The 26,548-nt window shown below is 40.6% G+C and overlaps 1 protein-coding gene and 1 long non-coding RNA gene across 4 annotated transcripts in view; one reads left to right on the forward strand and one right to left on the reverse strand.

Annotated features, from left to right (window-relative positions):
* Positions 1-2,767: 2,767 nt before the first annotated feature.
* Positions 2,768-16,118, reverse strand: LOC125891831 (uncharacterized). 2 transcript variants are annotated; one of them, XR_007449659.1, is made up of 8 exons: positions 16,005-16,118; positions 9,690-9,896; positions 9,315-9,361; positions 7,786-7,820; positions 7,529-7,666; positions 5,022-5,122; positions 3,325-3,473; positions 2,768-2,845 (listed from the first exon to the last, which is right to left on the reverse strand). It is a non-coding gene; the product is annotated as an uncharacterized LOC125891831 (long non-coding RNA). The 2 variants fall into 2 exon arrangements; XR_007449658.1 differs by lacking the exon at positions 9,315-9,361.
* A 310-nt stretch (positions 16,119-16,428) lies between these two features.
* The window catches only part of gli1 (GLI family zinc finger 1), a 75,502-nt gene continuing 65,382 nt past the window's right edge, over positions 16,429-26,548 (forward strand). For both annotated transcript variants that reach the window (XM_049581356.1, XM_049581366.1), the window contains exon 1: positions 16,429-16,852. The gene's annotated coding sequence lies outside the window, so the exon portion shown is untranslated. The remainder of the gene's footprint in view (positions 16,853-26,548) is intronic.

Consider the following 26,548-nt stretch of genomic DNA (forward strand, 5'->3'; position numbering starts at 1 on the left):
TAAGTACATAACTCCACATGTGTTCATTCATAGTTTTGATGCCTTCAGTGAGAATCTACAATGTAAATAGTCATGAAAATAAAGAAAACGCATTGAATGAGAAGGTGTGTCCAAACTTTTGGCCTGTACTGTATATAGAATTTACTCAAGGATAAAATCTATCTATAGAAAACATACCAAACACCTACATTATGCTAATATCTATTCAGTTGGTTGCACTTATCAAATACGGGTCACGATTTGTTTGGAAGTTCAACACCTTTTGTATCTTAAGAACCATTTTAAAGGTCCTTGATTTGTATTGCTGATTGCACTCTTGCTCTGCTCGCTGGCTGTACATGGTACTTGGCACTTCGAATAACTTTTAAATCCACAGGATAATCCCATTACGACAGACCTACTTACCCCTTATATCTCTATGTGTTACATCAGAGGTTCCATGTTACAGAACAATATCCGGCATCCTCTACGTGAACTCAGATAGAGCTTTACTTGTCATTTAGTTGCTCACTGTTAAAGAGGGCATTCGATTTAGTCCTCCTTTAATAAATTAAGTTGTAAAAAAAAAAAAAGAAAATTCAACAAAGTATAAATAATTTTGATAATAAAATTATACTCTGTATCCTGAAAAATGTCACATATTTGCATCAAATTGCAACAACTAGAAAATTTGTAAGATCAAATAATTGGGCATAGTTTACAGTCGGCATGGCAAATCTGATAATGCCAAATGCCTGTCAAAAAGAGAATAGTTTCAAGTTTGAAATATATAAAATACTTACATTATATATATATATATATATATTTTATATATACATAAAAAATACTTTGAATAAATGTATATTAAAATGCATTGTAGCAATAACACGTTCATTATTTCAACTTTTTCATATCTTAAAAAATCTAATTAAACTCATACTAACTACAACTAATTCATCTGTAACAACTGTTTCTTAATAACTGACAAAAAGATGACTATACATTTAACATTACCTGGTGTTGGTGTGATATTTAATACATTTCAAATTTAACTACCACAAATATAATCTATATTTTTCTTCTATTATCAACAAATGTAGGTTAGTGCATTTGCAGGTTTACTGCCAATGTTTACAAAACTCAGCATCAGTTCTTGCCTCTTGGTGGCATCATTCAAGTAATAAGCTTGAGGGTCACAGATTTACTACAGGGAAAAATCCAATTAAATTGACTCCTGCTTTACTGGGATCGCGCCATTGACTCACGTTGTCAAGTTTACTCCAAGAATTTCAAAAATCCTTGGGACCAGCAAAACAAAAACTAGTTGAGGTGGTTGAGGAACTGCACAATAAAAGCAATTTTATAATAATCAGTATGTAACTTGTCCAAGAATTGTGTATAATGGAAAGACAACTTCCATCTTAGGGGTCTAAAGTAGACAAAACTGGACAAACATTTGTCTGAGGTGTCATGATCGCCAAATGACCTTCTTGCCTACCACAGTCCTGACACTGTCAGCACCCAGAGATGTAAATATGGTCATAGTGACTGCTGTTATGGTTATTTACAGTTTGGTCAGCAGAGGGCACAAGTGAAAACTGCTAGCCACAAAGCTAAACATGACAGCTGTAGTTCTGGACAAGTTTCATATCTCAAACATCTCTCTCTGGTGACTGATCTCTTTACTGATGCCACTGACAGTTTGGACCGCATATACTCACATGGAGCAGTCCGTCAACAGTATCCATACATCACAGGAATTTCTAGCTTATTGGTGAGCAGAACTACACCTGATGTCTGGGAATACTGATCAGACCAGGTACTGCCACTGGTGATCAACACTTGCCACAAGGACACAAAGTGAATCTGTGCAGTAGCAAAAGTATCCTTGGATAAACCCTACCCTACCCTACCCTACCCTTCAGCCACTGTTAGTCATATCATGCTTGTGTTGCCTTTCTTTTGTTAGTTATATCTCTGTGAAACACATTAAAATGTATTTCAAGATGATTTTGGTGTACATACACCTCATTTCTTAAGGTGTCAGGAGCATATCACAGAGGGAGCAGTGAGTCTGGGCATGCCAAACTTATTCTATTTAGACTTGCCAACTTGTTTTGCTTGTGGTTAGGCAGTAGCATTTGACTCTCTGCCTCTGCTTGCTGCTGAAAACTTAATTGGACTATGTGTCGTGTGCCTGAGATGTGTCTTATAAAAATGATATGAGACCATAAATCAACAGAGGAAAACCCTTATAGCTACATATCTGTACTTTGAAGTTCAAAGAATCCTGAAGAAACAGCCACTGGTCAGAGCAAACTAGACAGGCATTGGGCTTTTTAGGTGTTTAGAGATGGTTGGGGGTCAAAGACGCCACTGTTTTAGGGACCTCCTTACACGAAAGCTATTTTGTCAGACTGGAAATCTTGGCTTAAAACTAAAGGTGCAGTAGCTCTCTAAAACACTACTTCTGCCTTGTCAGAAATATCCTAGCCTTTCAGCTTCCAATGGGCAGCTTGGTCAAAAATTTGGATTTCTACAAGTGTGCAGATTTTGGAGGTTACTTGCCAACACTTATATTTACAAGAAAAACCTATCTTCAGGCTGGATACTACTATTTAGAATTCTTGGTAAGAATGAAGCCTGAGGGAAGTCAGAGTTGGTGCCTGAGTAAACATATCAAAACATGCACTATTTCAATGCCTAACGGCAAAATCATTCCCCAATATTCTGTATCTATCATCTAGAGACATGTTTATGATGTTTGGAGTTATTAGCACTTACCTTATAGCCAAGGCTTTTTGACCGCAAAAGGACAGCCAGTTTCAAGAGACAGTCCCACTCTGCAGATTGGCACCATCTTGGTCTAATAAATATGGCATGACAACAGATATATTCCTGAAACAAGCTTGACAAACATATGAATTAAAAGCAACAGTTCACTCGGTGATACACGGATGCCACTTGGAGACTCAACAAGAAGAGAATACCACCTGAATAAGGTACCCAGACAATAGGGCATACCTGATGACTTCAACAGACGGACCAATGGGAAAAGTACTGAGATCATACTGGGTGCTAACTTGCAAGATCTCTTAACTGTTTTTGTAGCTCCTGATACATTGGCTATCTACAATTTATTTAAAAAAATTACAAACAATCCAATAAAGCAAGTTAAAACAAGCAGGGTAGGCAAATGGACACTGTCCTTGCTTGTTTCTTGTGTTTCTTTAGTTGAGAAGAACATATTAATCTTGATTGACCAAGGAATTACGGAGTTTGGGTACCAGAAGGTACCTTTTGCAACATGGTGACCACCTGTGACTATTTGATGGATGTACATACCTTGCTTGAGCATCTCTCCAAGACTCAGAGAAGCAGCAACTTGTCTTGTCAGTACAGAGGAAGAAAAGGACTGGAGGTATCAATAAATGGAGTCTTGGACAAGTGCCTCTGAAACATCCTAGACAAGTTCCCTGATGTAGTTTGGGGCACTGCAACAGCCAAAAACGAGGAGAACATAAACATACATTTTCAAAACACATATATCTGATGTGCCCAACAACACAACAGCCCACTAATGGTTGCAGAATGACATGACTGAATCGTCCCAGGTACACTGGACTGATTCCGAGAGGCAACATTGGCCCAAACCTAGTCCGAATGCTGCTAACAGGAGCTGAAATCGTCCCAAGCCTGCACTCCCTAAATTGTGCCAAATCTGGCACCAGTATTAACTATATGTCCAAACTGGCTGGGTTGAGTTTGGACACTGCAGAACTCAGTCAAGAGTACCAGCAGTGATCAGCCCCAAATCAACTGGCAACTTGTTAAGACATGATGTAAACTCTTTCTGAAGTAGCACCTTTCAGGTCAACAACCATCTTCTGTAGTTCTCACGTAGGGCAGGTGTCGGGCAGTCAGGGTTTGTAGTTTGTAGATATGCTGCTTTGACTCACATACAACAATGGTCAACTATCTGCTTGAATGTACATCATGTTCCATTTGAAATACACCACCTCTATGTAAGCAGACTATGGTCATTGTTATGTCAATGCCATTTGCATTTGTAAACACATTATTTGTACCATTGATTTTAACACTTTTGACTAGATAAGGTGAATAAAGGTGCTGAAAGAACAACAAAGGTGTGGCACATTAAAAATTGGGAAGACACAGACTACAGTGTGCCTCCACCAATACAAATGGTATTGCTTAGCATCTTTATCTGACAGGGTTCTGCCACTCTACTGAGCTTTCTGCCTGGACCGCTCATCCTCTTCCAACTTACCAAAGAGCTGGAGTCAGTGACGGACATAAGTCTTCGCTAGCTTTCTGTACCATTGTGTTTATTGGAGCACTTGGCCAAGCTAGAGGCCCTGCTGTCCAGGCCTTAACTGCTGCAGCGACAGGCAAATATTTTGTCTCTGTCACCTGGGCACCCCGCTACTCGGACCAGTTCTCACCAAAAGTCTCTGCAAATTTGTAAATAAAAATTCTCCAAAATGAGGCATACACTGTTGATGCCACTGAACAGATATGTTAACCTGCAATAACTTAGACTCACAAGTAAGGCGGAGATCTCTGATTGTCTGATGGTGAGACTAGCAATAACATTTTTTGGCCACTTGGGGGCAGTGAACACAGCATTTTACATATTGTTACTGTTTAAGTTGCTAAATGGCGATATTATTAGCAGATAGTTGCTTATTTACACGTCCAGCAGTCCAGAGCAACATCATCATTCATTTGGAGTCATCTTTCTGGCCACCTGGTGAAGGTAAGCCAAAATCCACACTCTTTAAGCTCTGTTTTATTCTCAACTAACTAAAACTTTTGATTCTTGAGCTGCTAAATGTTCTACTATGTCTGCCATTTGGTGCTGAATAGGTAGAGTTTAATGGCTTTATTCTTTTGCTACAACCAACACCTGCACTTCTGAGAGCAGTTAACTAAATAAAAATAATTGGCTAGAACAAGAAAACAATTAGCTTAAAGGGACTGTTCACCCCTAGATCAAAAATACATGTTTTTCCATTTACCTGTAGTTTGATGTGAGTTGCCGAGTGTTGGAGATATTGGCCGTAGAGATGTCTGCCTTCTCACAAATATAATCAAACAAGATGGCACTTGACTTGTGGTGCTCAAAGCATGAAAAAAAAGAAGAAAGAATAGAATACATTTACAAGACAATCTACAGACCTTGTTTGGAGCAGTTTCATGCATGAACTTTTATTTTCCCACCGAAATGCACGAATCAAGGACAGCGTGCATCTACTGCTAGCTCAACTGTTGAGTAAGTAAGTAAGTAAAATTTATTTGTATAGCACTTCTCACAAAGAGAACCAAGAATACATACATACAAACATACAGAGACACAAAATGAAACAGCAGCAGTTGTTGCAAAACTAAATCACTTAAGACAAGTTGAAGAATGCCTGCCTATAGAGGTAGGTTTTAAGGTGCTTCTTAAAAACTTCAACAGATGCTGCGGCTCTCAAATTCTGTGGGAGGGCATTCCACAATCTGGGCGCAATGGACTCAAAGGCCCAGTCACCTCTAGTTCTGAGCCTAGTGCGAGGAACTGCCAATAGGCCGTGATTGGCCGACCTAAGTGTCCTACTAGGAACGTGTAACAGCCGAATATATGAAATGTGCCTTTAACATGGTGTATACTGTGTTGCTTAACAGCAACGTCATCAAGCAGCGCCTGTTACGAGTTGAGTCTGTTGAAAGCACACCCAACGCTGGTTGGACGGATATCCATGTGTTCCTGCTTTTCTTTTGTCTCTCAACACAACAGTGATGGTTCTAAGTACGTGTGGCGACTATTCTGGTCATGTATGAAATCGTAGTAGCCGTACAACTGGGCTTGGTAAGGTTGGAGTGTTTATTAAGTTGACATAAAAATAAATGACGAGCATTTGTGAAATCCCACACTCGTGTGGAAGTGAGTTTCTGCCTGTCGTCTCACTCCAAAGAGCTACATGGACCCAAAACCATTACAAACGTATACATGCAGCAGGTCAGACAGTTGAGGAGGTTGTCATTAATGTTAACATCTCAAGCTGTCATAAGCATGAGCCTCTTGTCCATGAGTAGATGCACTCTTCCTTCCTTCCTTCCTTCCTTCCTTCGATAAGGTTAGCAGGTGTAATTTGGTAGAAATGAAATAGTTCCTACATGAAACTGCTCACAACAAGGTCTGTGGATTATCTTGAGTAACCAGGTCATGATTTCTGGAAAGAGACACTGCTGTTGACTTTTCCAAATGTCAGTAAAACTGCCAGGAATCAGGACATTACTAAGCATATTTGTGCCATTGCAGAGTGTTTATTTCGTTGAAAGAATGTGTTTTAGATGCTTTTAGGACTGTTTCTGAATTTGAGCAGCCTGTGAACCAAATTACCAAAATGACAGAATACAGAAATACGACTAAATTCTCCCTTAAAGCCTCAACATGTGACATTTTCAATGTGATTACAGCATGTTTCAGATTATTCTGATAAATAGGACAGTCCTAACAGACATCGGTGCAAAGTTTGTGTTGACTTTCAGCTCATATCTTTTTGGTCTGATCTGAGGTTGAGAGGGGGGCGTAGACGTCTGTCACTTTTTTGGTACTGCCATCGGAGGGAGCCAAAGTCAGTTTAATTTTTAAATTCTACACACAGTGGCACTGAAAATATGTGAAACTGTGACCTGACAACAACAAAAACAACTCAAACTTTATAAATTAAACTTTGAGATCGTCGGCTACAATTAATAATCTGTCTATTCCCTTTAAAACTCTTTAGCTTTGAAGTCCAGTATCTTTTGTAAACAGGTGGGTTTAGAGGAAGTGCCACAATGAGGACAGGGGCTGCTGGATTTAAGTAGTTCATGATCCAACAGGAGCTTCCACGAGCACAGCTCAGGGAATTACCGTCACAGTCCTTGCTGTTCCACCTTAACCTTCACTCAGGTCTTACCACACACAATTTCCTGCGGGGACCTAATTCTGTCAAGGGAGACTAAACAGAATCCATTCAATCAGGTTATTGTATGCCAGCGACTCATGTGACAGCTTGTAACGGCCAAGATGTAAAGAGTTTTGAGTGCGTGCTGGATGAGATAAAATGAGTAAATTACTAAGTATAGTTTAATATGGTGATGTTTGTTGCTTTAGCCTGCCTGACCTAATTATCACGATCACACGCAACAATGTTACTTTAGGTGTGTAAGTGTTGCTTATCTTAATCATGGTGAAAGTAGGTCAGATTTTTTTCTCTGGATTAAAATACTGATTAGAATAGGCAAAGATGTTAATTTTCAAATGCATTATAACAGTGGATATAGAATACAGGAAGTTTCTCTTTTATTGATTAACCTTATATGATTATATGCAGCTGTTCATATTCTGGGTTCTGATCATAGCTAGATGGCGCATGTGAACATACAAATATACTTCATTTAGTTCAGCATTTTAACCAAGCTGACACACTTCAGCGGTATAGAGTACAGTATATAAATATAGGTTAGATTTGGAGATATTTTATTGCATACATACCTAACCCAGGACCAAAAAAAAAAACATTGATAATGTCTCTCCTGTCACATAAAACAGTATTTGCTGGGATGATGTGAATTCTGTCCATCTGATGAAAGTGGCAGGTGTGCAGCGTACACGTGATGATGCAGGACATGTCTGTAAACAGAGGTAAATATGAATTAAAAAACAAAACATTCTGACATTTGACTCTACAATTATGGAAATCCAGGCTATAAGTTTGCAGTAAATGTGTTATAGTGACGAAAATTTCTTACATTTGTGGTTCTGTTTGTTGCCAGACTTCATCAAACTGTTGGGAGAGAATAAAACAAATGAGCAAATCATGAATCGAATGCTTCAATATGTCACATAAGATAAAGTGTATCTATAAAAGCATACAGTTGGTTTTAATACACGTGTTTTTAATATTATGAATATATGGAGGGTGTGTACACACTGTATATATCCTAAGTGACAATATCATCTCCTGTGAGTACAGAGCTCTCTAATGGTGAAGACTGTACATAGGACATTACTGTTGTCATGGTGATTTGGTTTGCTCTGTTCTCAGTATTATGCTGCCCTCTGGTGGCGGTGGAGCCAACACAAACCATTTTAAAAATCCTTTTTCAATTGAAAGCATGAAGAAGCAAAATGAAACATTTACATGGTCATTTGCACAGGAGTGCTATTATTGCATGTATTCATTGTAAATTAAATAATACAATTTGCATTTACTTGATGTGTCTGTAATAATCTTGAGTCGTAATCCCACCATATTTTCTCCACAGAATATGTTGGTAAGTATTTAGGTATTTAAATTATATCTGCATTTACAGCTGCTGCATTCTGGTGAAGCTGGCAAATGCACTTTCAGTAAACAGACTGTTGACATATGGCACACATGTAGCATGACAGAAATGGCTCTACAGGGAAACAATTAAGTGTTTGTACATGATATAAATATATAATATGATCTCTTCATTTGATCCATATTCAACTGTTTGATACCTTTTTTTTTTGGAACTCTGTCAAAAACGGCAAAGAGAATGCGTAACTAACATCAACATTTTGCAGTGTTTCAAACACACAATGGCTGTATTTCTGTTAAAATTGGATGGTGTCCTTCAAGTAAAGTGTCCTCACCCAGACTATCCCTAGTCTAAATTGTCTTACAGTCTAGTGTACATAATCCGTTCAAAACAATACAGTGGATTACACTGACTCGTGACAGGACAGCATGTAGTAGTACTATCAGAGAATGTTGTAAAACATTTCACACCCGCTCCATTTACACTTCAGTCTCTGTTATTAAAATGTTAATTTATCTACAGTAGATATCCCTTTGTTATAAATAAAATATTGCACCAGTACACAAATACAGAAGAGATGTTTAAGCCAAATTAACTTGACCATGTTAGGGGGAAAGGAGATGCCTCAGATGGCAGGTGCAAGCATACTTTTGAATATTGCAAAGTCCCGACAACATATATGATTAAAAGTCCATGAAACACATTAGTGGAAGTTAAAAAAAAAAAAAAAAAAAAAAGTACAGAATTTAAGTAAAAGCAGATGTATTTGGAGACTAAATTGTGGTCAACTGGGAAAAACAAAGCTTTGGTTAGTTATGTTAACAAATCAGTGTGTATCACAGGATCTCATTTTATCATTTTTAAACATTCATCAATCTTCAGACAGATACTTTGTATACTAATTGCCTACTCTGAGTGATCAAAATGTTATTAAATTTAAAATTAGATCTAGCTATTTCCAATATAATAAAAAAATCACAAGCTTTACTCACGTCTATTATGTTGACACTTATTTTCCAATTTTAGGGCATGCCATGTCCTAAATAAAAGACAGGGCATGAGATTTTATCCAGCAGTCTAAATATAGGGTGTAATACGTTCGTCTATTTTGGATGCAAAACTCTTGAAATGCTAATGTCACAATTCAACCAAGCAAATGCATGTTATAAATGCTATGCTGAAGTTTCCCTGTGCAACCCTACCATGTAATGTAGGATATGCATCACAAATACATGCTGCAACATGTAAGCGGCTGTGCAAATTTAAATTATTTAAATGTGTGCATGCATTGCAGACATAGCTGCACTAAAAGAAGAGTGCATTCAATTCCTTGATGAACTACAATAAGATTTCTGTGCAACCCTTACCTGTCCTGCAGTGACTGAAGGTGTGCAGCATTCATGGAGAGATGCTCCTCTTCTTGTGCTGTGTAGGTTTACTCTCTTCAGTGTGCAGGGCCTGAGGTGGAACCTGGTGCAGGCAGAGAGCGCCCTTATATGTTGTACCTGCAGGGCTGCAGCACTGTCAGCCTGAGACCCCGGACCAATGGGAAGAAAACATGTGCAAAGGACCATCTGCAATGGAAAAACAAATCCTGTAAAAGATTTTGTGGATTTTGCTGCACGGGGGAATGGTGTCCAGCTGCCCCGAGTCTTAGTGACAGATGCTTTCTCTTCCTCTCACTTGGCTAACGCGCTTGTTTCTCTGGATCCTCTCGTGGCCTTAAATACTCTAAACCTGGATGCTCCTTCGCCCTCTGAATAACACTTTCTTTTACTCTCGGTAGAGAGTGAATTCTCTCGACTGTGAAATACTACTGTGTTTATTAGCAAGCTAAAGCATTGTTTGTGCTTTTTGTTACAACTATTACTATTATAACTATTTTGGCAAAACAACTGTGGAAATATCTCATTTACATATTAATACACTGTATATTAATCAGCAGATCAAGTAAATGTACAAGCAGTGCCCAACACCACCTAACAGCATCTGACTGACAGTAAAAGCTTTTGTGTTAATATGCTTTAGCCAGGTTCACAGAAATAAAGTGATAAGTAGTGAAGCATCATCTCATTTACAGCTCTTGTGTTCACTTGAACTGAATGGCATGTTGAAAACCTTTTTGCTTTAGCTTTCTTTAATCTGTCTCTCACAGTAAGCTCTCTATCAGCTTTGGAGGAAGACATCTAATGTTTGCCCCATTCACCTGTACACTCTAGACTTCATTGAGATGTGCATTTGGTCTTTGCATGGTTATTTATTTTTTAGAAGTACAGCTGGAAAACACAGCAATATTTCCTCTGGGTAAGGAATGCTAAAGTTGCAGTTTGATTTTTGTTTCATTCTTGTTTGGTTTTTAAAGCTGCAGCGATCAATATTTTTTGATAAACAGATCAACTTATTAAAGGTCCAGTGTGTAGGATTTAGGGGGCTATATTAGCAGACATGGAATGTAACATACATGTTCTCTTCAGTGTATAATCACCTAAAAATAAGAAATGTTGTGTTTTCGTTTCCTTAGCATAAGCTGTTTATATTTACATAGGGAACGGTTCCTTGTCCATGGAGTCCGCCATGTTGCAATGCCACTGTTTCTATAGTCGTTCAGAACAGACAAACCAAAGTCTGGCTCTAGATAGGGCCATTTGTGTTTTTATGTCAGCCACCGTGGTTAGCACTCCCTTTGCGAGGAGCAGCATCTGAAAACACAGATTTTATAACCTGAAACTGCTTTATTTAGTGTTTTTATCTGTTTAAATCATTTGCACTGTTTGTTCTGGAGAGGAAGAGACCTCTGCAGATAATTTGGCTCCTGATAAAAACCTCCTAAACAATGAACACTAAAAGAAATTCTAACCTGGAGAGGTTTCAGCTGGTTGCAGTCTGCAGTCTTCACCACTAGATGCCACTAAATCCCCCTAAATCTCACACACTGCTCCTTTAATTGTCATTTAAAAAAAAGAAGTGGCTCAGTTGACTGGATATTTTCAGATGTGAAATGCTCCTTAGACAGACCTGACCCACAATGTCATTGTAACCTTGTTTGCTCTATGAAACCAACTGTCCATCACCTGTCCAGCACCACACAACAGACAGATATAGTTTGCAGAGCTGGTGAACATAGTGGAACATGTAGCAGCTAAAGAGTCATATATTTCCTGCAGGAGACCAAAAAGAGCTCAGATGAGCGTGATTTTAGCGTGGGCTTACATTTGTCAGGATGAAAACACAGCTTTAAATAAATACTAATGTTGCTCTGTGGCTGCTGCCCAGCCAACATTTGTATGTGAGGCCCATGTGGCTAGTAAACGGGCTGAAAAATGGGCCCTACATGGGATTGTTCATGGGTTCCATATTGGTCCCATTCCAGTTTACCCAAGTGGGCCCCAGATGATATGCCTATTTTTGGGCCCATACCCACTTGGTACCCAGGCAGCCCTAGCATAACCATGTGGGGCCCACTCAAGTAAAGCCATCAACATGGGCAATTGAAATGGGGTCAATATGGGGCTCAATTTTCAACCCATTTACTACCCATATTGGCCCCCCATACAAATGATGGCTTGGTGGATGGGTAAATAAGCAACTGTTTGCAACTAAGGTAATAAAACTGTGTGTCAAACCTATGCTGCTGCCCCCAAGTGGACGAAGTAATCATTTAATAACAGTCTATCATTCATCTTTCAGAGAACAGCTTTAAATCCTTGACTGAAAATATCTATTCAATACTATTGAAGACATTTTCAGTCTAAACTTTTGTTTCTCTCTCTAAAGTACTTTATATACTCTCATATATTATACTACACACCATCCAACGAGACCGTCTATACTTAGTCTTACTGGATTTGCTGCTTCACCTTTAATCTCCTCCCATTGATAATCTGGACTGAAGCCGGTGTTGGATTCTCTCCGCAGTCAGATGAAGCATATGGCTCCAGCATCTGTGGGCTGATTTACGTCCAAGATTTCCCCGCTTGGCTGCTACAGCGGCAGCTATATTCGGACTAAAGCCCACGACTCTCATTGACAAAATCTGATTTAACCACTGGCCGTATGTTCTCAATGGACTCCTGCCTCGGTTCAGGTCACCAACTGTTCGCACTTTGAATCAGCTTTCATTGTTGCTTTAAAGTGTAGATGTATTATTTTAATGTGGACTGAAACTCTCATCTCATCCTGGTTACTCTACTTGTGCTATCAAATCCCTTTTTGTCACTACTGTTTAATAAATATAGCAGGCTTTCACAGTTTTACGAGATTAACTTTTACTTTTCGTGTAATTATAACTCCTAAAATCCATTTACATTAATTTTAATATTTGTTTAGCAATAACAGTTGCTGCAAAACCTACTGTGCCTCAAATACTTAATTTTGTTGTCCATGCGGGTCTAAATATTAAATATACTTCTTTAGAAGGTCAGCTACAAAAATACATATTTTTCTACTTAATATCTGCATAGATAAATACAAGAAGTGTTATTTTTTAATATGGGTGAATCATAAATGTAGATATTTTTCTCTTTGTGGAAAACAATCTCTCCAAGCTGACGGAGTCGTCTAGAGACTACAGACACGGGGACGTCACCTGGCAGTTATAGACTGTATGCTTAACATTATTAATATTATTTAATTCTCACAGCTGACTCACACTCCCTGCATCGATGGCAGCAGTTTGGCATCAAGTAAGGTCAGCTAATGACATCAACATGCTGTGTATACCTAAAACACAAATTGCAAATGGCAGACGCAGCAACAGTGGAACATTTCAAACTGCATATTAAATACAACTCCTTGTGACGCCCTCACATTTTATCTCAACTAACTCCTGATTACCTCCGTATTGTATGCGACAGTACTACAAAAACAACAGCATCGTAATACGATCCCCAGTCGAAGTGCCAACACCACAAATACAGACAATGATGAATAACACAGACAGGGGTAATAACACTGGAGCCTGCTAATGTCTGAAACCACATTAGTCTGGACTGAGTATGAGTTACAGCATTTTATAATATAATAGACAACACATTATAAATACACAAAACTGCCTCACCTTGAGATGAACTTGTCGTCTAGCCACACACACTTAATCACTCAAGGGGTCCAGAAAAACATGATAATTCACTTGTGTACTGACTGACTGTCTGCAGGAACAGGGGATGTCTACATAGCCTATGCCTTGCCTTGCTTCCAAGTTTGCATTAAAGAAGCACTAATTGATATTTAGAGCATTAATATAGCACTAAAGAGTAAAGACATAGTGAAGTAATGGCATCCTAAACAGAGAATAAGGTCACGCTCCCTCTGTGTGTTGTAATCCGAGCTTCTCTGTTCTTTGCTGTGGTAGACAGTCTGGCCATATGTCCATGTTAGTGCATGTCCCACCAGCTAGCTAATCGCTGCCACTATAAAATGCACTCATACATTGGTTACCGCTCAATTGGGAGGTCGTTGTCATGGAAGCATAGCGCCCGCCCCTCTGGTTCCCCCTGATTAACCGTGCGTTCACACCAAACGCGATGGACGCGATGTCATCGCCTGAAACGCAAGTATCGCGTCGCTTGATCACAAATGTCACCTTTTTGATCATCGCTTCAGTCGCGATGACGCAACCCTCCTCCCACAATTTTCTTCACCTCCCGCTATTTTCTCATCAACCATGGCTGAGTTAACTACCGTAGCTGCTCTTTATCTGTTGTGGACATCTGATTTGGATCGGAGACCCAAACGCCGCCGTGTCTGGGTTCACAATATCCTCCAGAAACACCTCCTGCAAGAGCTGCGTCTGGATGACGGTCGTTTCCAGCGGTACTTCAGGCTGACGCTGGCCCAGTTTGAGGACCTGTTGGCCCGTATCGGTGCGAGGATCTCCCGCCTGGACACCAACTACAGACGTTCCATCCCAGCTGTGGAGCGCCTGTCCATCTGTCTCCTGTTAGTTGCTTATAATTTCTTTATGAATGGTTGGATATCAATGCTGATTGGATGTCGCGGCACAGCGTCACGCGATGTCGCCTGAAAAGTTCAAATTTTTCAACTTCAAGCGACACACGTGATGAGGCGATGGATGCGTCATCGCTTCATCGTGTCACTCTTATCGCCTGAAACGCGTCGCCCGAAGCAACATCGCGTGTCATCGCGTCATTTACATTGATTTTGAATGGAAACTTGTGGCGTTCATCGCATCCATCGCGTTTGGTGTGAATGCACAGTGACACTGTTAGCTCAGCTGTGGTATTTAGCATCATTAGTGCTGTTATCACCATTAGCTACTAGCCACTGGCTCAACCGCCACCATGTTGAGAGCCGTGTGCAGACAACCTCTGAATTATAGGCTCTAAATATTGTATAGAGCTCCTTTAACGACAGTTCAACAGAGCAGAGTACACATGGCAGCCTCATTACACACAGACTGGGAAACCACTTTATACTCCAGTGCTGGAGTAATGCTAACAGGCTTCAGGTTCTGTAGCCTATGTGCCAACTAGTTTGTCATAATTTTGTTAAGCACATTATTATGATCAAAAAAATACTAGAGAAAAATATTGACTATAATAGTGCTGGGGTTAGAGCTACATTACAGGGCTCCATTACTGTAAACGCATGACCTGCTTCAGTTGGTTTTGTGTTTCATGGTGCAAATTTGAAATTAATCAAATAACTGACACACGGATTGTAAAAGGTACAGTTCACCCCATATCAAAAATACATATCTGAGTTGAGTTGCAGAGTGTTGGAGATTTCAGCCTTAGAGATGTTGAACTTCTCTTGAATATAATGTAACTAGATGGCAGCACAGTAAAGCTGCTGCTCCTTCAGTTGGGGTCAGTTGAGGTGGTTCGGGCATCTGATCAGGATGCCCCCTGGCCGCTTCCCATTAGAGGTGTGCCAGGCATGTCCCATCAGTAGGAGGACTTGGGGTAGACCCGGGACACACTGGAGGGATTACATACCTTGTCTGGCCTGGGAACGCCTTGGGGGTTTCTCAGGAGTAGCCGGAAAGCATCGCTGGGGAGAGGGCTTGTGGTTCTCTAAGTACCAAAAAAAATATATGTCAAAAAAATATATGTCATTTTCTAGAAATCATGACCAGGTTACTCAAGATAATCCACAGACCTTGTTGCGAACTACACGGGCTGAATGTATCGCCATGCAGGAGGAAGCATCTACTCATGAATGACAAGCTCGCGCTTGTGACAGCAGAAGGTGTAAACACCAATGCGTCCTCCTCAGCTGAGCTGTAATGTTAGCTAACTCAGTGGTGCTAGGTGAGGTAGCAGTAGATGCACACTTCCTGCTGCGTTTGTTGAGTTTTTCAAATGTATTTTTTTTGGTACTTTGAGCACCACAAGCTGAGTGCCATCTAGTTCCATTATAGTCAAGAGAAGGCAGAAATCTCTACAGTCAATGTCTCCTACACTCTGCAACTCACACCACAATGATTTAGACTGATAAACAGAACTGCAGGTAAGAGGAAACATTTGCATTTTTGATTATGGGGTCGACTGTCCTTTTAAGACCCTGGGAGTCTAGGACCACAACGTCTTATTCCACAGTGACCTACAAGAATAACTTTATATACAAATGTATTATTTATTTGTATCCCTGGCTGTTTAATTTGTACAGATATTGCATGAATGTATGTTCTCTATATAAGAGGGACATAAAATGCTGTAGACCTGTGGCTCTGGTCCTGGTCCTGAGCTGCAGACTCGACTCCAGTCCAGGTTTTGTGGTGGATTTTACTGGCAAGGCGCAGCAATCCGCAGCATCCCCACACGTAGCCAGCCACACACGCTGTCCGAGAAGCTGCTATGAAGTTACACTATTAAAGTAAACAAAAACATTTATAGATAGATTATCCCAATTACTAGATAGGAGCGCACTTTATATAGACGCAGCCATGTCCATGCAAGTATTTCATAAACACATGCATGCTGTAATGTCTTTATATAACTTAACTATATCGCTGTAAATGTGTTTGTGTTTACTCAGAATGACCAAAAGGCGCAGGAGTGAACGTATATCAGTCTGAGTGGATAATCTGCAGTGCATGTTAACTTTGAGGGAAAACTGAGGCAGCATGGACCTTTTTTAAGAAAAACAAAAAGTGAACTTCCTGTTTCGGGGTGGTCCACAGACTGTGGAGAAAAGGAGGGAGGGAGGGAGGAGGAGAAGGGGGTGCGCATTCCCGCATTGGCTGTGCAGCCAACTCCAGGGCGCTTTGAGGGACTCCATAGCCCGAACATGGGGTTCAATTTTGTCACCGTTTGCGTAAAGTGACTCTGAAGCGAAAACGCGATGGAAAAGCGCTGCTGAAAACAGGATAAAGTGTCGGTTTCTGTGAAGAATCCAGTCATCTCCATCCGAGCGCGTCTGTGCCAGAAAGTCGAGAGAAAAGGAGAGGAGAAGGGAGGCTTTACTGGAAACTCAGACTCTCGCAGTCCTTGGACACTCTGAGCTCTTCCAAGGACTCTGGGATTCAAGTCAAAAAGTTTCATGCTGAATGTTCCTGCATTAACCTGAGGTGAGTGATGGTGATTCATATTCGCTTTTCAAATCACGGGCGACCACTGATAAAAGCTTAATTACGAGTTTATCTGTAGTTGGAGGGTTGTGTTTAATTATTCGGCACCAGCATAATCACTGTCTGACTTTCTGAAGTTGGAAAAACTTGTGTTATTACTGAAGTCAGTTAGTAAGCCCTCTTTTGGATTTATCGCTCCAGATGATTGTGCGCGACTTTTACGCATTGGAAGCACTGATTTAAATTAATTAGGCTGCTTTACACTCCCTGTACACTCAAGATTTCAGTGATTAAGTTGCATAATATTTCTACTAACCGACTTAAGTGTGTATTGTCTCACGCCGGTTTTTGTGGATTCATTCCTCCCCATGCAAAGTAGCGCTGATCCTATCTTTCCTATCCATCTGTTGAGATGTGAGGAACACTGCTGCCAGGAACGAGTTAAGACATCAGTAAATGTACATTTTCTTGCCTTCACATACGTTTATCTCTCAGGAGGAAAGTGCTTATTTTAGAGGTCTGACTACAAGCCCAGTTTAAAAAATCATCTGGCACAGCCGAGGGTCGCAAGGCCACCCGAGAACAGCTGTTTCTTGTAACCTGAAATACTTGAGGTGCCAATATCTTTTCCAAATGTGAGTTTCTGTTGGGACACCCACAAAACACCATCACTGAGCGCTGTGTGAGGCATCAGGAGGAGGAAAACTCCTGTAACTGCCCCATCAGCCCATGAAATAATGTCTCAAATGAATGTTTTGCAGCATTTTTGTCCCTTCTTTTGACTAAAATAAACACGCACTGAAGTCTCCCATAATCCATCTCTAATCTGAGATAGATTATTGAATCTAATCTAATTATATCTCTATAAGAGATGACTGTAGCTGCTAATGTGGGAAGATTAGGCTGCTGGTCTTCATGTAGTGGCCCTGCACTGAAGAGCGTCAACACTGGACTCAATAGAAGAGCCAAACACTTATTTCTTCCACAGTGACAGTGAGAAGTGCTGAGCACACAAACTCACAACCTCCCTAAACAGTATTTGCACAGACACACTCACATACCCAGAGTGAGTGTATTTGTAAGCCACAAAGGGTCTTTAGTAGATCTATCAAAACATAAGAGCGGAAGTCTGTGATTTATTTGGGAAGTTTTTAAGTGAAATGGTGGATTATGTGTCAAATAATTGTTGTATTATTTACATTTTTAATTGATAACACCGGACAAGAGGTAAAAAAAAGTGTGCTCTGCAGTTGTAACTGTCTCGTGTGAGGTGGAAATTAAGCGTATAAGCACCTCAGACATTTTGTTTGATTACAGGACAACAGAAAATACAATCAAGTACAGATTTTTTTGCAGAGAAGCACTCGGGCCGTTCTCAAGGTTGAGACGGGGGAGAGTTTTCGAAGGGAGGAAAGTGCACTTGTCCTTTGGCCACGTGTGAAAAGCTCGGCAGGGGAGCTTCCTCACCCTCCCTGGTCTTTATCAAGTGTGTTAAGGCCAAAAGGCTCCTTAATGGGAATGCTCTTAAACAAACAGACCATACAGGAAGCAACTGTCCTCCTGTCCAGTCACAGGAGAGGACTGATGTGGTTTATCAGAGCACTGATAAGTCTCTATCAGGCTGAATACAATTGAATGTGGTGGCATGAATTCCTTCTCCCATTAGGCCAGTAGAAATAAGAGCTCCCGTGGCTCCTTAAAAAGCTTTAAAATAAAATCAAGATAATTAAGGTCACAAATTGTCTTAAAATGTTCTGTAAATTTGCTGCAGGTATTAAATTTGCAGTGTTAATGGTTGAGGCGAGATAACTTTTGGAGGTGTGTGGCACCAGTGGATGCAAGGTGTAATTCATACAGAACGTTTTTGGCTTGGGACAGGCTGTTCTGACGACTTTTATTATATAGCTTATAAGTATGCTTGATCTGTTCTCTGATTGGTTAACTATTTGCAGCGGCGTAGGTTTCATTTCAGTGTTATGGGAAACATGTGAAATGGGAGTTTGGGGTCCTCCCGCTGGAACTTTTTCAGTGTTAAACACTTAATTTCCTTCATTCTTGAGAATTTTTCTGCATCAATGTATGGAGGAAGGGTCTTGAATTTCAAAATAAAAGACCTCTGCTACTTACATGTTTTTATTGAGGGGGACACCCTCCCTGAAATCTACACCTTGTTTGAATGGAAAAGTTTGAATTGACAGTAGTCACAACACTGAACAAAGTAAAGGAAAAGTTTTGTTTTTCCAGAGTAGGGTTCAATACATTATCTCTCCTTTCCATCAAAGAAACTGTTTCAAAACTGTTTTGGGACTTGAATTATATTTGTTGAGGTCTTAAAAAGCTTTGAATTTTATTTTAAAAATTGTCCAAGAACCCTGATAAACAAATGTAGCTGAGATGACAGTTGTTCATTAAGAGACGCATTACTGCAACATACATGGACTCTTTGTGGCTCTCTCTGGCATTAATAATGTGGACAATGTTTGATTTCTGTGTACTGGCCGACAGTTACGTGACACACTGGTACCCAGAGGCAGGCAGCAACAAGTGGTGTGTTTTTGTCCAGATTCCATTTTGGTCCGCTCAGCAAGAAACATGTGTCACGTGATGCCCTGCAACCCCCCCCCCCAATCCTCCTCCCCAACACCCGCCTCCCACCTTCCAGTGAGAGGGAGGTGAGGGGGGAGGAGGGAGAGAAGAGAGGGGGGGAGAAAGACCACCCTCACTGGGATCACAGCCCCTCAATCAGACCCTTTCACACCCTGTGAACCTGAAACAATCAGGGTTTAATAGCAGCTGTCTGTCTGTGCCGGCCCTGGCTAAAACCATGTAGGCTCACAGCGCGGAGCCGATCGGCTTCGGCCCGCTGAGAGAACAGAGTAGACAGGCCTGGGGATGCTCCAAAGGACACATAAGCAAAGATACACAATCAAACACTCCTTTTCTCCCTTTATCCCCCTGCTACTCTTTTCTCTCCTCATCTTCTAGTTTTCCTCCCATACTTCATGAAGAGACAGTCCGCTCTCTCAGATCGCTGGTGTCAGGGTCTGGTATTTGAAGGTTATTTTGGTTCATCGGATCGCGTTTGTGTTGTTTTCAAACCACTGTGAGGCTTTGTTCACGTTGTGTGTCGTCATTTGTGGACATTGTTCACTGAGACCAGAGTGAATTGATTTTGTGGTTTGTTGTTTTGGTTATCATTGAGCCAAACTCTATCCCATGGGAGCCATCTGAACATCACGACAAGAAACCACAATAATCACGTTTGCCAGTAATCTGTATTCACTGAAAATAGTTGCACAAGGTAAGACTGCACCGACGGTATCACTGAAAACACCTCTTCCTAGAAATATAATAGTGAACACATCAAATGATGCTGAAATGAGAATGAATGACACCAGAGGGCAAAGGCGTTAGACACTTTACACAGCTCCACTCACATTAGCCAAAGGGCACACACATAATAGAAGGGGGAAATGTTGCAGTCATGGGAAATATTCTGAAAATCATTGTTCATGGTCACTTAGAGCTTTCCCACCCATTAGAAGGCGTATCAGACAAATTGATCTGCAGAGACAATCAGTTCAAAGCAGTAGAAAAATGAGAGGTCGGCTGAGTTAGATGTAATTATTTCAGTGGACGGATGATGGGAAGTGTCGACTGGACATTCCCTACTAATGTTGGTTGTTCTGGAAAATAAGGATCCCATAACCTTCCACTATTTTCTAGCATTTTATAGACTAAGCAATAAATCACTCTAAAAATGGTTAATAGATTAATCAATGATGGATATAATTGTCCATGTGCTTCATTTAGTTTTAATCACACTGTGTCAAGAGGCTCATCAGCTGAGAGCTGGCATCAATCAGGACATCCCATAAAACAATCGTACTGCCAGAGGGAACATTAATGTTGGTTGACTCTGCAAAAAATCCTGGATAACATTCAAAGACAACTACAGCAGGGTTAAGGTTAGCAAAAGATCATGGGTATGGCAAATAAACTGCGGTTAAGGTTTGGTGAGGGTTATGCAACTCAAACACTTGGTTAAGGTTCAGAAAAAATGCTGGTTGTGGTTTTAAAAAAAAGCGTACAGTAATGTTCTGAAAGAGGACGTGAACTCTGGTCTTTTGCATAAAGTTCACAACGTCTCATTCATCACCCCGACCTCAACTGTGTCTCCCAAGAAATTGTGTTTATACATCAACATAGATGCTGAACATGTCTGCTAACCGTTCACTGGCAGTGATTTTGTTTGCCTACAATATACAGTACACTCTTGCAGTATAATATCAACCAGCCGCACAGGTTGACTGTGCAAGCAGCTTGTTACTACCTGTAGTTTATTCTAAGGTGGCACCCTCTAGTGGCTGAATGAATTATTACAGGAGCAGAGGAGGAAGCGATTTGATGTAGCTTAAAAAGTGACAAAGTCCACGTAATGTTGTAGGGAGCCCCAAAAGGTGGGAAGGAGGGGTCAAACTAACGCAGGACTTTCACCCAGGAGACCGCTGTTCCCGTCCTGGAACAGTCAGTGTTGACTTTTTTTAATAATAGTGTAGCCTACTATGCTAGTGTGTGTAGCATAAAACGCTAGTGATATAAGTGATGTGTTGTATGTGATGTATGTCATGTGAGATAAGTGACGTTGCGTTAGTAACAAAAGTACTAATTTAATGCCAAACCACAATGTTTTTCCTAAACTAAACGTCACCATGTAGTTTTTAGCTTACACCTAACCAGATATTTTCCGATTGGAGAGGAACTGAGGCGGGACATGACGCGGAGTCCCTTGCCATTCCTTTAATTTGTCTGACTATTTCTGCGTTGGCCCCTACCAACAGAAGTTCCCAAATCTTTTCATCTCTCCAGTTGGACATTTTTGTTGCCATCTTCTTGTAAATGACCCTTCTTTTTTACCCTGGGAGGTTTGTTGTCTTCTGGTTTTGCGCAAGCCTCATGACGTCATTAACATGCCTGCTAGCTCGCTGTGAATTCTCTCGACAATTACCTGCTCTATTCACACATGGGCTCAATTGCACATTACATAGACTTAGCACTATGGAGCTGGCAGGGTAAAGTCCATTTAATGTCCGATCCTACTGATTAGGACATCTGTGTTTCACATCCAGCACATATCGGGTAATGTCTACATCATTTCAGGTTTGCAGTGCATGAAAGGTTTTTATGACAGTAGACTGAACATCTTTGGGTTGTGGATAAAACGAGACATTTGAATACGTCATCTTGGGCTTTTTCTGACATCTTATAGAACAAACAACTCGCCAATGAAAATAACTGTTAGTTGCAGCCCTAATTCCTAAAGGACACCAGGCTGCAAATGAAGGGCAATAGCTGGGAGCACAAAAAACAATAATACAATGGAGGGCCATCCAAACATGTTCCTGGTGATGTCCTGATCCTTAAAAACCTCATATTGTACCAAGTAACCAGTCGTCCTGTTCCCTAATGTGGGAATACTCCGGCTTAACTCACCGCTTTAAGGCCTTAACGCTACATGTGAAAGGTCAGGTCACATGTGCAGCACTGAGAATAATGTTGTTTGTATTTTACAGTAAATGCAGTGTTTGTGTTCGTGTGTGCCTGAGGGAATATGTGTGTGAGTGTGTTTGTGATAGAGATTTAAGCATCGCTGCTGACAGTAAAAGGCGGAGTCGTCCCCTTCCCCATCGTCCCGCCTCCGTCTTTGAATGAGGGTGGCGGTTTTTGATAAATTTGTGTGTGTGTGTGTGTGTGCATGTGTGTAAAAGCAGTTAGGCATGCAGACTGTTAACTATCATCTCATGTGGTTGATATTAGAAATCAAACTAGTGCTAATAGGATCCAGGTGAGATTGTGAATTGCTCTCATATGCACACAGCCTACGGTGGTACTTTCGTCATTTCTCCGTGTTACTTCAGCTCGGTTTGTAACAATGGGTGTGTGTGGTTGGGTTTTCTTTGAGAGATGGTGGTCGGCTGTGGATGACAAAGGCGAAACATTAGCAGGAGGAGGCAGAGGAAAAAAATGTTATTTCTTTTCCAGTTGTTTGATAAAAGTGAATCAAACTGCTGTAGGTAGGATTGAACTGTGAGTGATAACTGGATGAGTTTGTTGTTCACAGGTGTGTGTAGAGTGTTTATATTCTTGCATTATTTTGTACCTGTATGTGTGAATTGCTTTAGCCACATGTGTTTCAATGTGTGTGTTCTCAGCCGCTGATGACTCACGGCGCACTGTCCTGTCGGCAGGCAGAACGAAGAAGAGGGGGCGGTGTTTGTTATTTCACCAGGTTGCCATAGCCACAGTGCATTAGGGTGCTGCATCATCAGTGTAATTACAACGCAAGTGTCTGACAGTCACCCTCCTCGCTGCCTGCGTCTCTCTGACGTCCACCAATAAGACCAGTGTTTCCTTTATGCTGCTGGATAGCCATGCAGGGTCATCCTGAGAGTTACTGTGTGATATGATGACTTTTTAAAGCCTTTTAAGTTCAACACAACACGCCAGAACAAAAAACATCTGGGTGAAACGTTGCTCCAGATTACAAATGCTTTCTTTGCCTTTGTTCCCTCTCCAACAAAACTGCCATCCCTCATTTTAACTTTAAGTAGAGAGGTTACATTACTGCTCTTAGCAGCTTGTGTGTAAGTCACTAAATTTTCCAGTGCCGTTTTTATGTGATAAGCTATTACATTTTACTGCTGGAATAATTATTTCCGACTTCCCCCGAAGCAAGAGGGAGAAAGATAGACAGAGGGAGACACTTAGTTGAGAACGAGTGCAGAGGCATATCCATGTTGCGTGTGTTTGTGATGAGCTTTCTGGACAACAACTCTGTTATCTGACATGAGATAACATCAGGAGATCCGTGGCTTGGCCGATGTTCTCGGGCAACTTGCAATTCCACATACCACACACTCTGCTTAATGTACACAGCAAGTATCTATAGACATTAATCTATAAAGAAACAAGGATATTTGTGATCACTCATGTGGTGGTATGCAGCATGTTTCACGTTTAGATGTTAGTATGCACAAAGATGCAGCTGCACATGAGGGCTAATGTGTTTGATATTTTATTCAGTTTATTTTTATTTGACGCAGCACCAGTTGGCACCAGCAAGTGCTTTTCAGGGGCTGAGTATCATTTGTAATTTTATTAGAGTGTCAGTCCTGCAGAGCAATACTCTTTCAGTAGCTTAGTTTTGGAAATATAAACAGGCTTTAAACTATTGTTTCACTTAAAAGTCCAATTTGTAGAATTTAGGGGCATCTGTTGGGAGTAATATTCTTTAATATTCATGATGTTTTCATCAGTTTATTATCACCCGAGAGAAAATAAAAATAACAATAACAATCACTGTGTTTTCGTTAATGTAGAATGAGCTATTTATATCTACATACAGAGTGGGCCCTCTTCCATGGAGTCCGCCATGTTGTTTCTACAGTAGCTCAGAATGGACAAATCAAACACCAGCTCTAGATAGGGCTATACGCATTTCTGCATCCGCCACCGTTGTTCTCCTCCCACTTGGCACGAGAGAAGTCTCAGTTCTGCAACCTCAGCACTAGATGCCAATAAATCTAATGTTGTGTTCACACCGAACATGCGTTAATTGCGCGAGTTTGAAGACTAGAATATTTTGTGTTGACTGGCTTTATACGTGCAAATAACTCACGTCATACGTGCATAAAATCGCTGAATCAATGAATGAATCCCTGGAGGATCTCAATGCTAGTTGGCTATCGTGGCGTGAACTGGTTGCTGAAGTTCAGATTTTTCAACTCTCACGAATAAGCATATGACGCAAAATTGTGCTCCTAGTTTAATTTGTGCTGCTTTATTCGCATATTTTCCATCATGCCACTCAGCGGGAATTCGTGTCTTTACATTGACTTTACATGTAATGCACTCACGCCACTTGTTTTATTCAAGCCAGTGTGAACACAACATAACACGCTAGACTTTTAATTAAATATGAAAAGTGTTTAACTCATCAGCATTAAAAATACATAACTTTGCCTGAAGAAAATGTAATTTGATTTAGTTCTTTAGGATCAGGAAATATCAAAGAAAAGGTAAACAAGAGTTAAAATTTGCCCAATTATTCTATTTGAACTTTGGATATTTGACAAATTTGATAGTCGATGTAAAGGAAGATGTAAAGGAAGTTTTGCTACCTTGCTTTTACCTGTTTTCCAACAAAACTAGTGCGCATATGTTATTTTAAATACGGGAAAACCCACTAAAATAGGTAACAGGCTACATTCAACGTAATGAACAAACTGGAAAACAGGCTAGTAAACAGAAAGCAGCATGGAGGCCCGTGAAAATGTTGACAGTGGGTAACTTTTTCTTTATATCTTTTACTAACTCAATCTCTTTCAAACTCTGTGCCAATGAATTTGTAAGGATGTTCAAACACTGCTTGGATGGAGAGAGGTGAAATTTGTGGTAGCACATCACAATATCAAACAGGAAAAGTTTCCATCACTGCCAATCAGTGCTGGAACTGATCAATACTGTGATTATTGCAGAGTCATTTGTCCTGAGAATGAGTGCTGATTGTAACTTTTCCCACTAAAGACAAAAGCCACATATCAGTGGGTGTTAGTGGGTTTTTTGTCCAGTGGAAAGGGGTTTTAGTGTAGACTGTAGAGCATTTGTATGTTTTTACCTCAACCTATGATTGCTGGGCAGTGAGTTAATGACTGTTCTATGATTATGTAAAGATCTTGCAAAGGATAAATCGAGCGATACCAATATTTCCAAGATAAAAAAACTGTGTAAACTCTCCATAAGATTTGTGCAAAAAGCTGTTTCAGAAAGCGAGTAAATGGAGTTCAGATACTTTTACCCTCTACAGAATCTACTTGTATATATTTTTAAGTGAAATGAAGGACATCTCAATGTGTTCAAGGTTTACAGAGTTCTAAGAACTAAATTTCAAACAATGGGTGACCCAAACCACATTCACTTCGTACTGCATGTTCATGAGAAAAGAATAGTGTGGTCAGCCTCCTAAAACCACAAAAAAGATGAAGTTCATTCTCTTTGTGTTTTCTTCTCCTCTCCTTGTTACTTCTCATCCAAATGTTTCCAGTTCTGTGTAAATCTCCCTCCTCGTTCCCATTCTTTCTCCTCCTCCTTCTCCTCCTCCCCCTCTTCCTCCTCGGCCTCTTGCGTCTTTTTCTATTCCTGTTTCCCTGCTCTGTAAGTAAGTGACAGTTGTGAGGAGCTACAGTGGCTTGCTGATGCCACGTTAACCAGATCAGATGCCATAACAGGAAGTCGGTCCACATGCATGGACGTAGCACAGTGACACACGCACATGACTTACTACCGCTGCAAGCCAAATGCAGGCCGTGCCGTCACCGATACACTGACATGAATCTGCTGTGGGTCAAAGGTAACTGCTCCCTCAGTCAAACAGCCTCATATTTACTACAACAGATTTGACATGACATTCAGTCTGCCGAGTGCTTTGATCAGACTTCAGGCTTCGTGCTGAAAGTCTCAGACTCTCACTGATGACTCAGAGAAAACTCTGCACCTTCATTTAAATTCATAAGGAACATCTGTTGATTGTTCTTGTAGCACAAATGACGATAAATCCTCCCTCAAAGAGAAGCAAATGCGACCGAGCCGAGCTCATTCAAGCTGAAGAGCTCTGCAGCACGTGATTTACAAAAGTGA

This window comes from Epinephelus fuscoguttatus, linkage group LG1 (genome assembly GCF_011397635.1).
Source record: "Epinephelus fuscoguttatus linkage group LG1, E.fuscoguttatus.final_Chr_v1".
Classification (NCBI taxonomy): Eukaryota; Metazoa; Chordata; class Actinopteri; order Perciformes; family Serranidae; genus Epinephelus; species Epinephelus fuscoguttatus.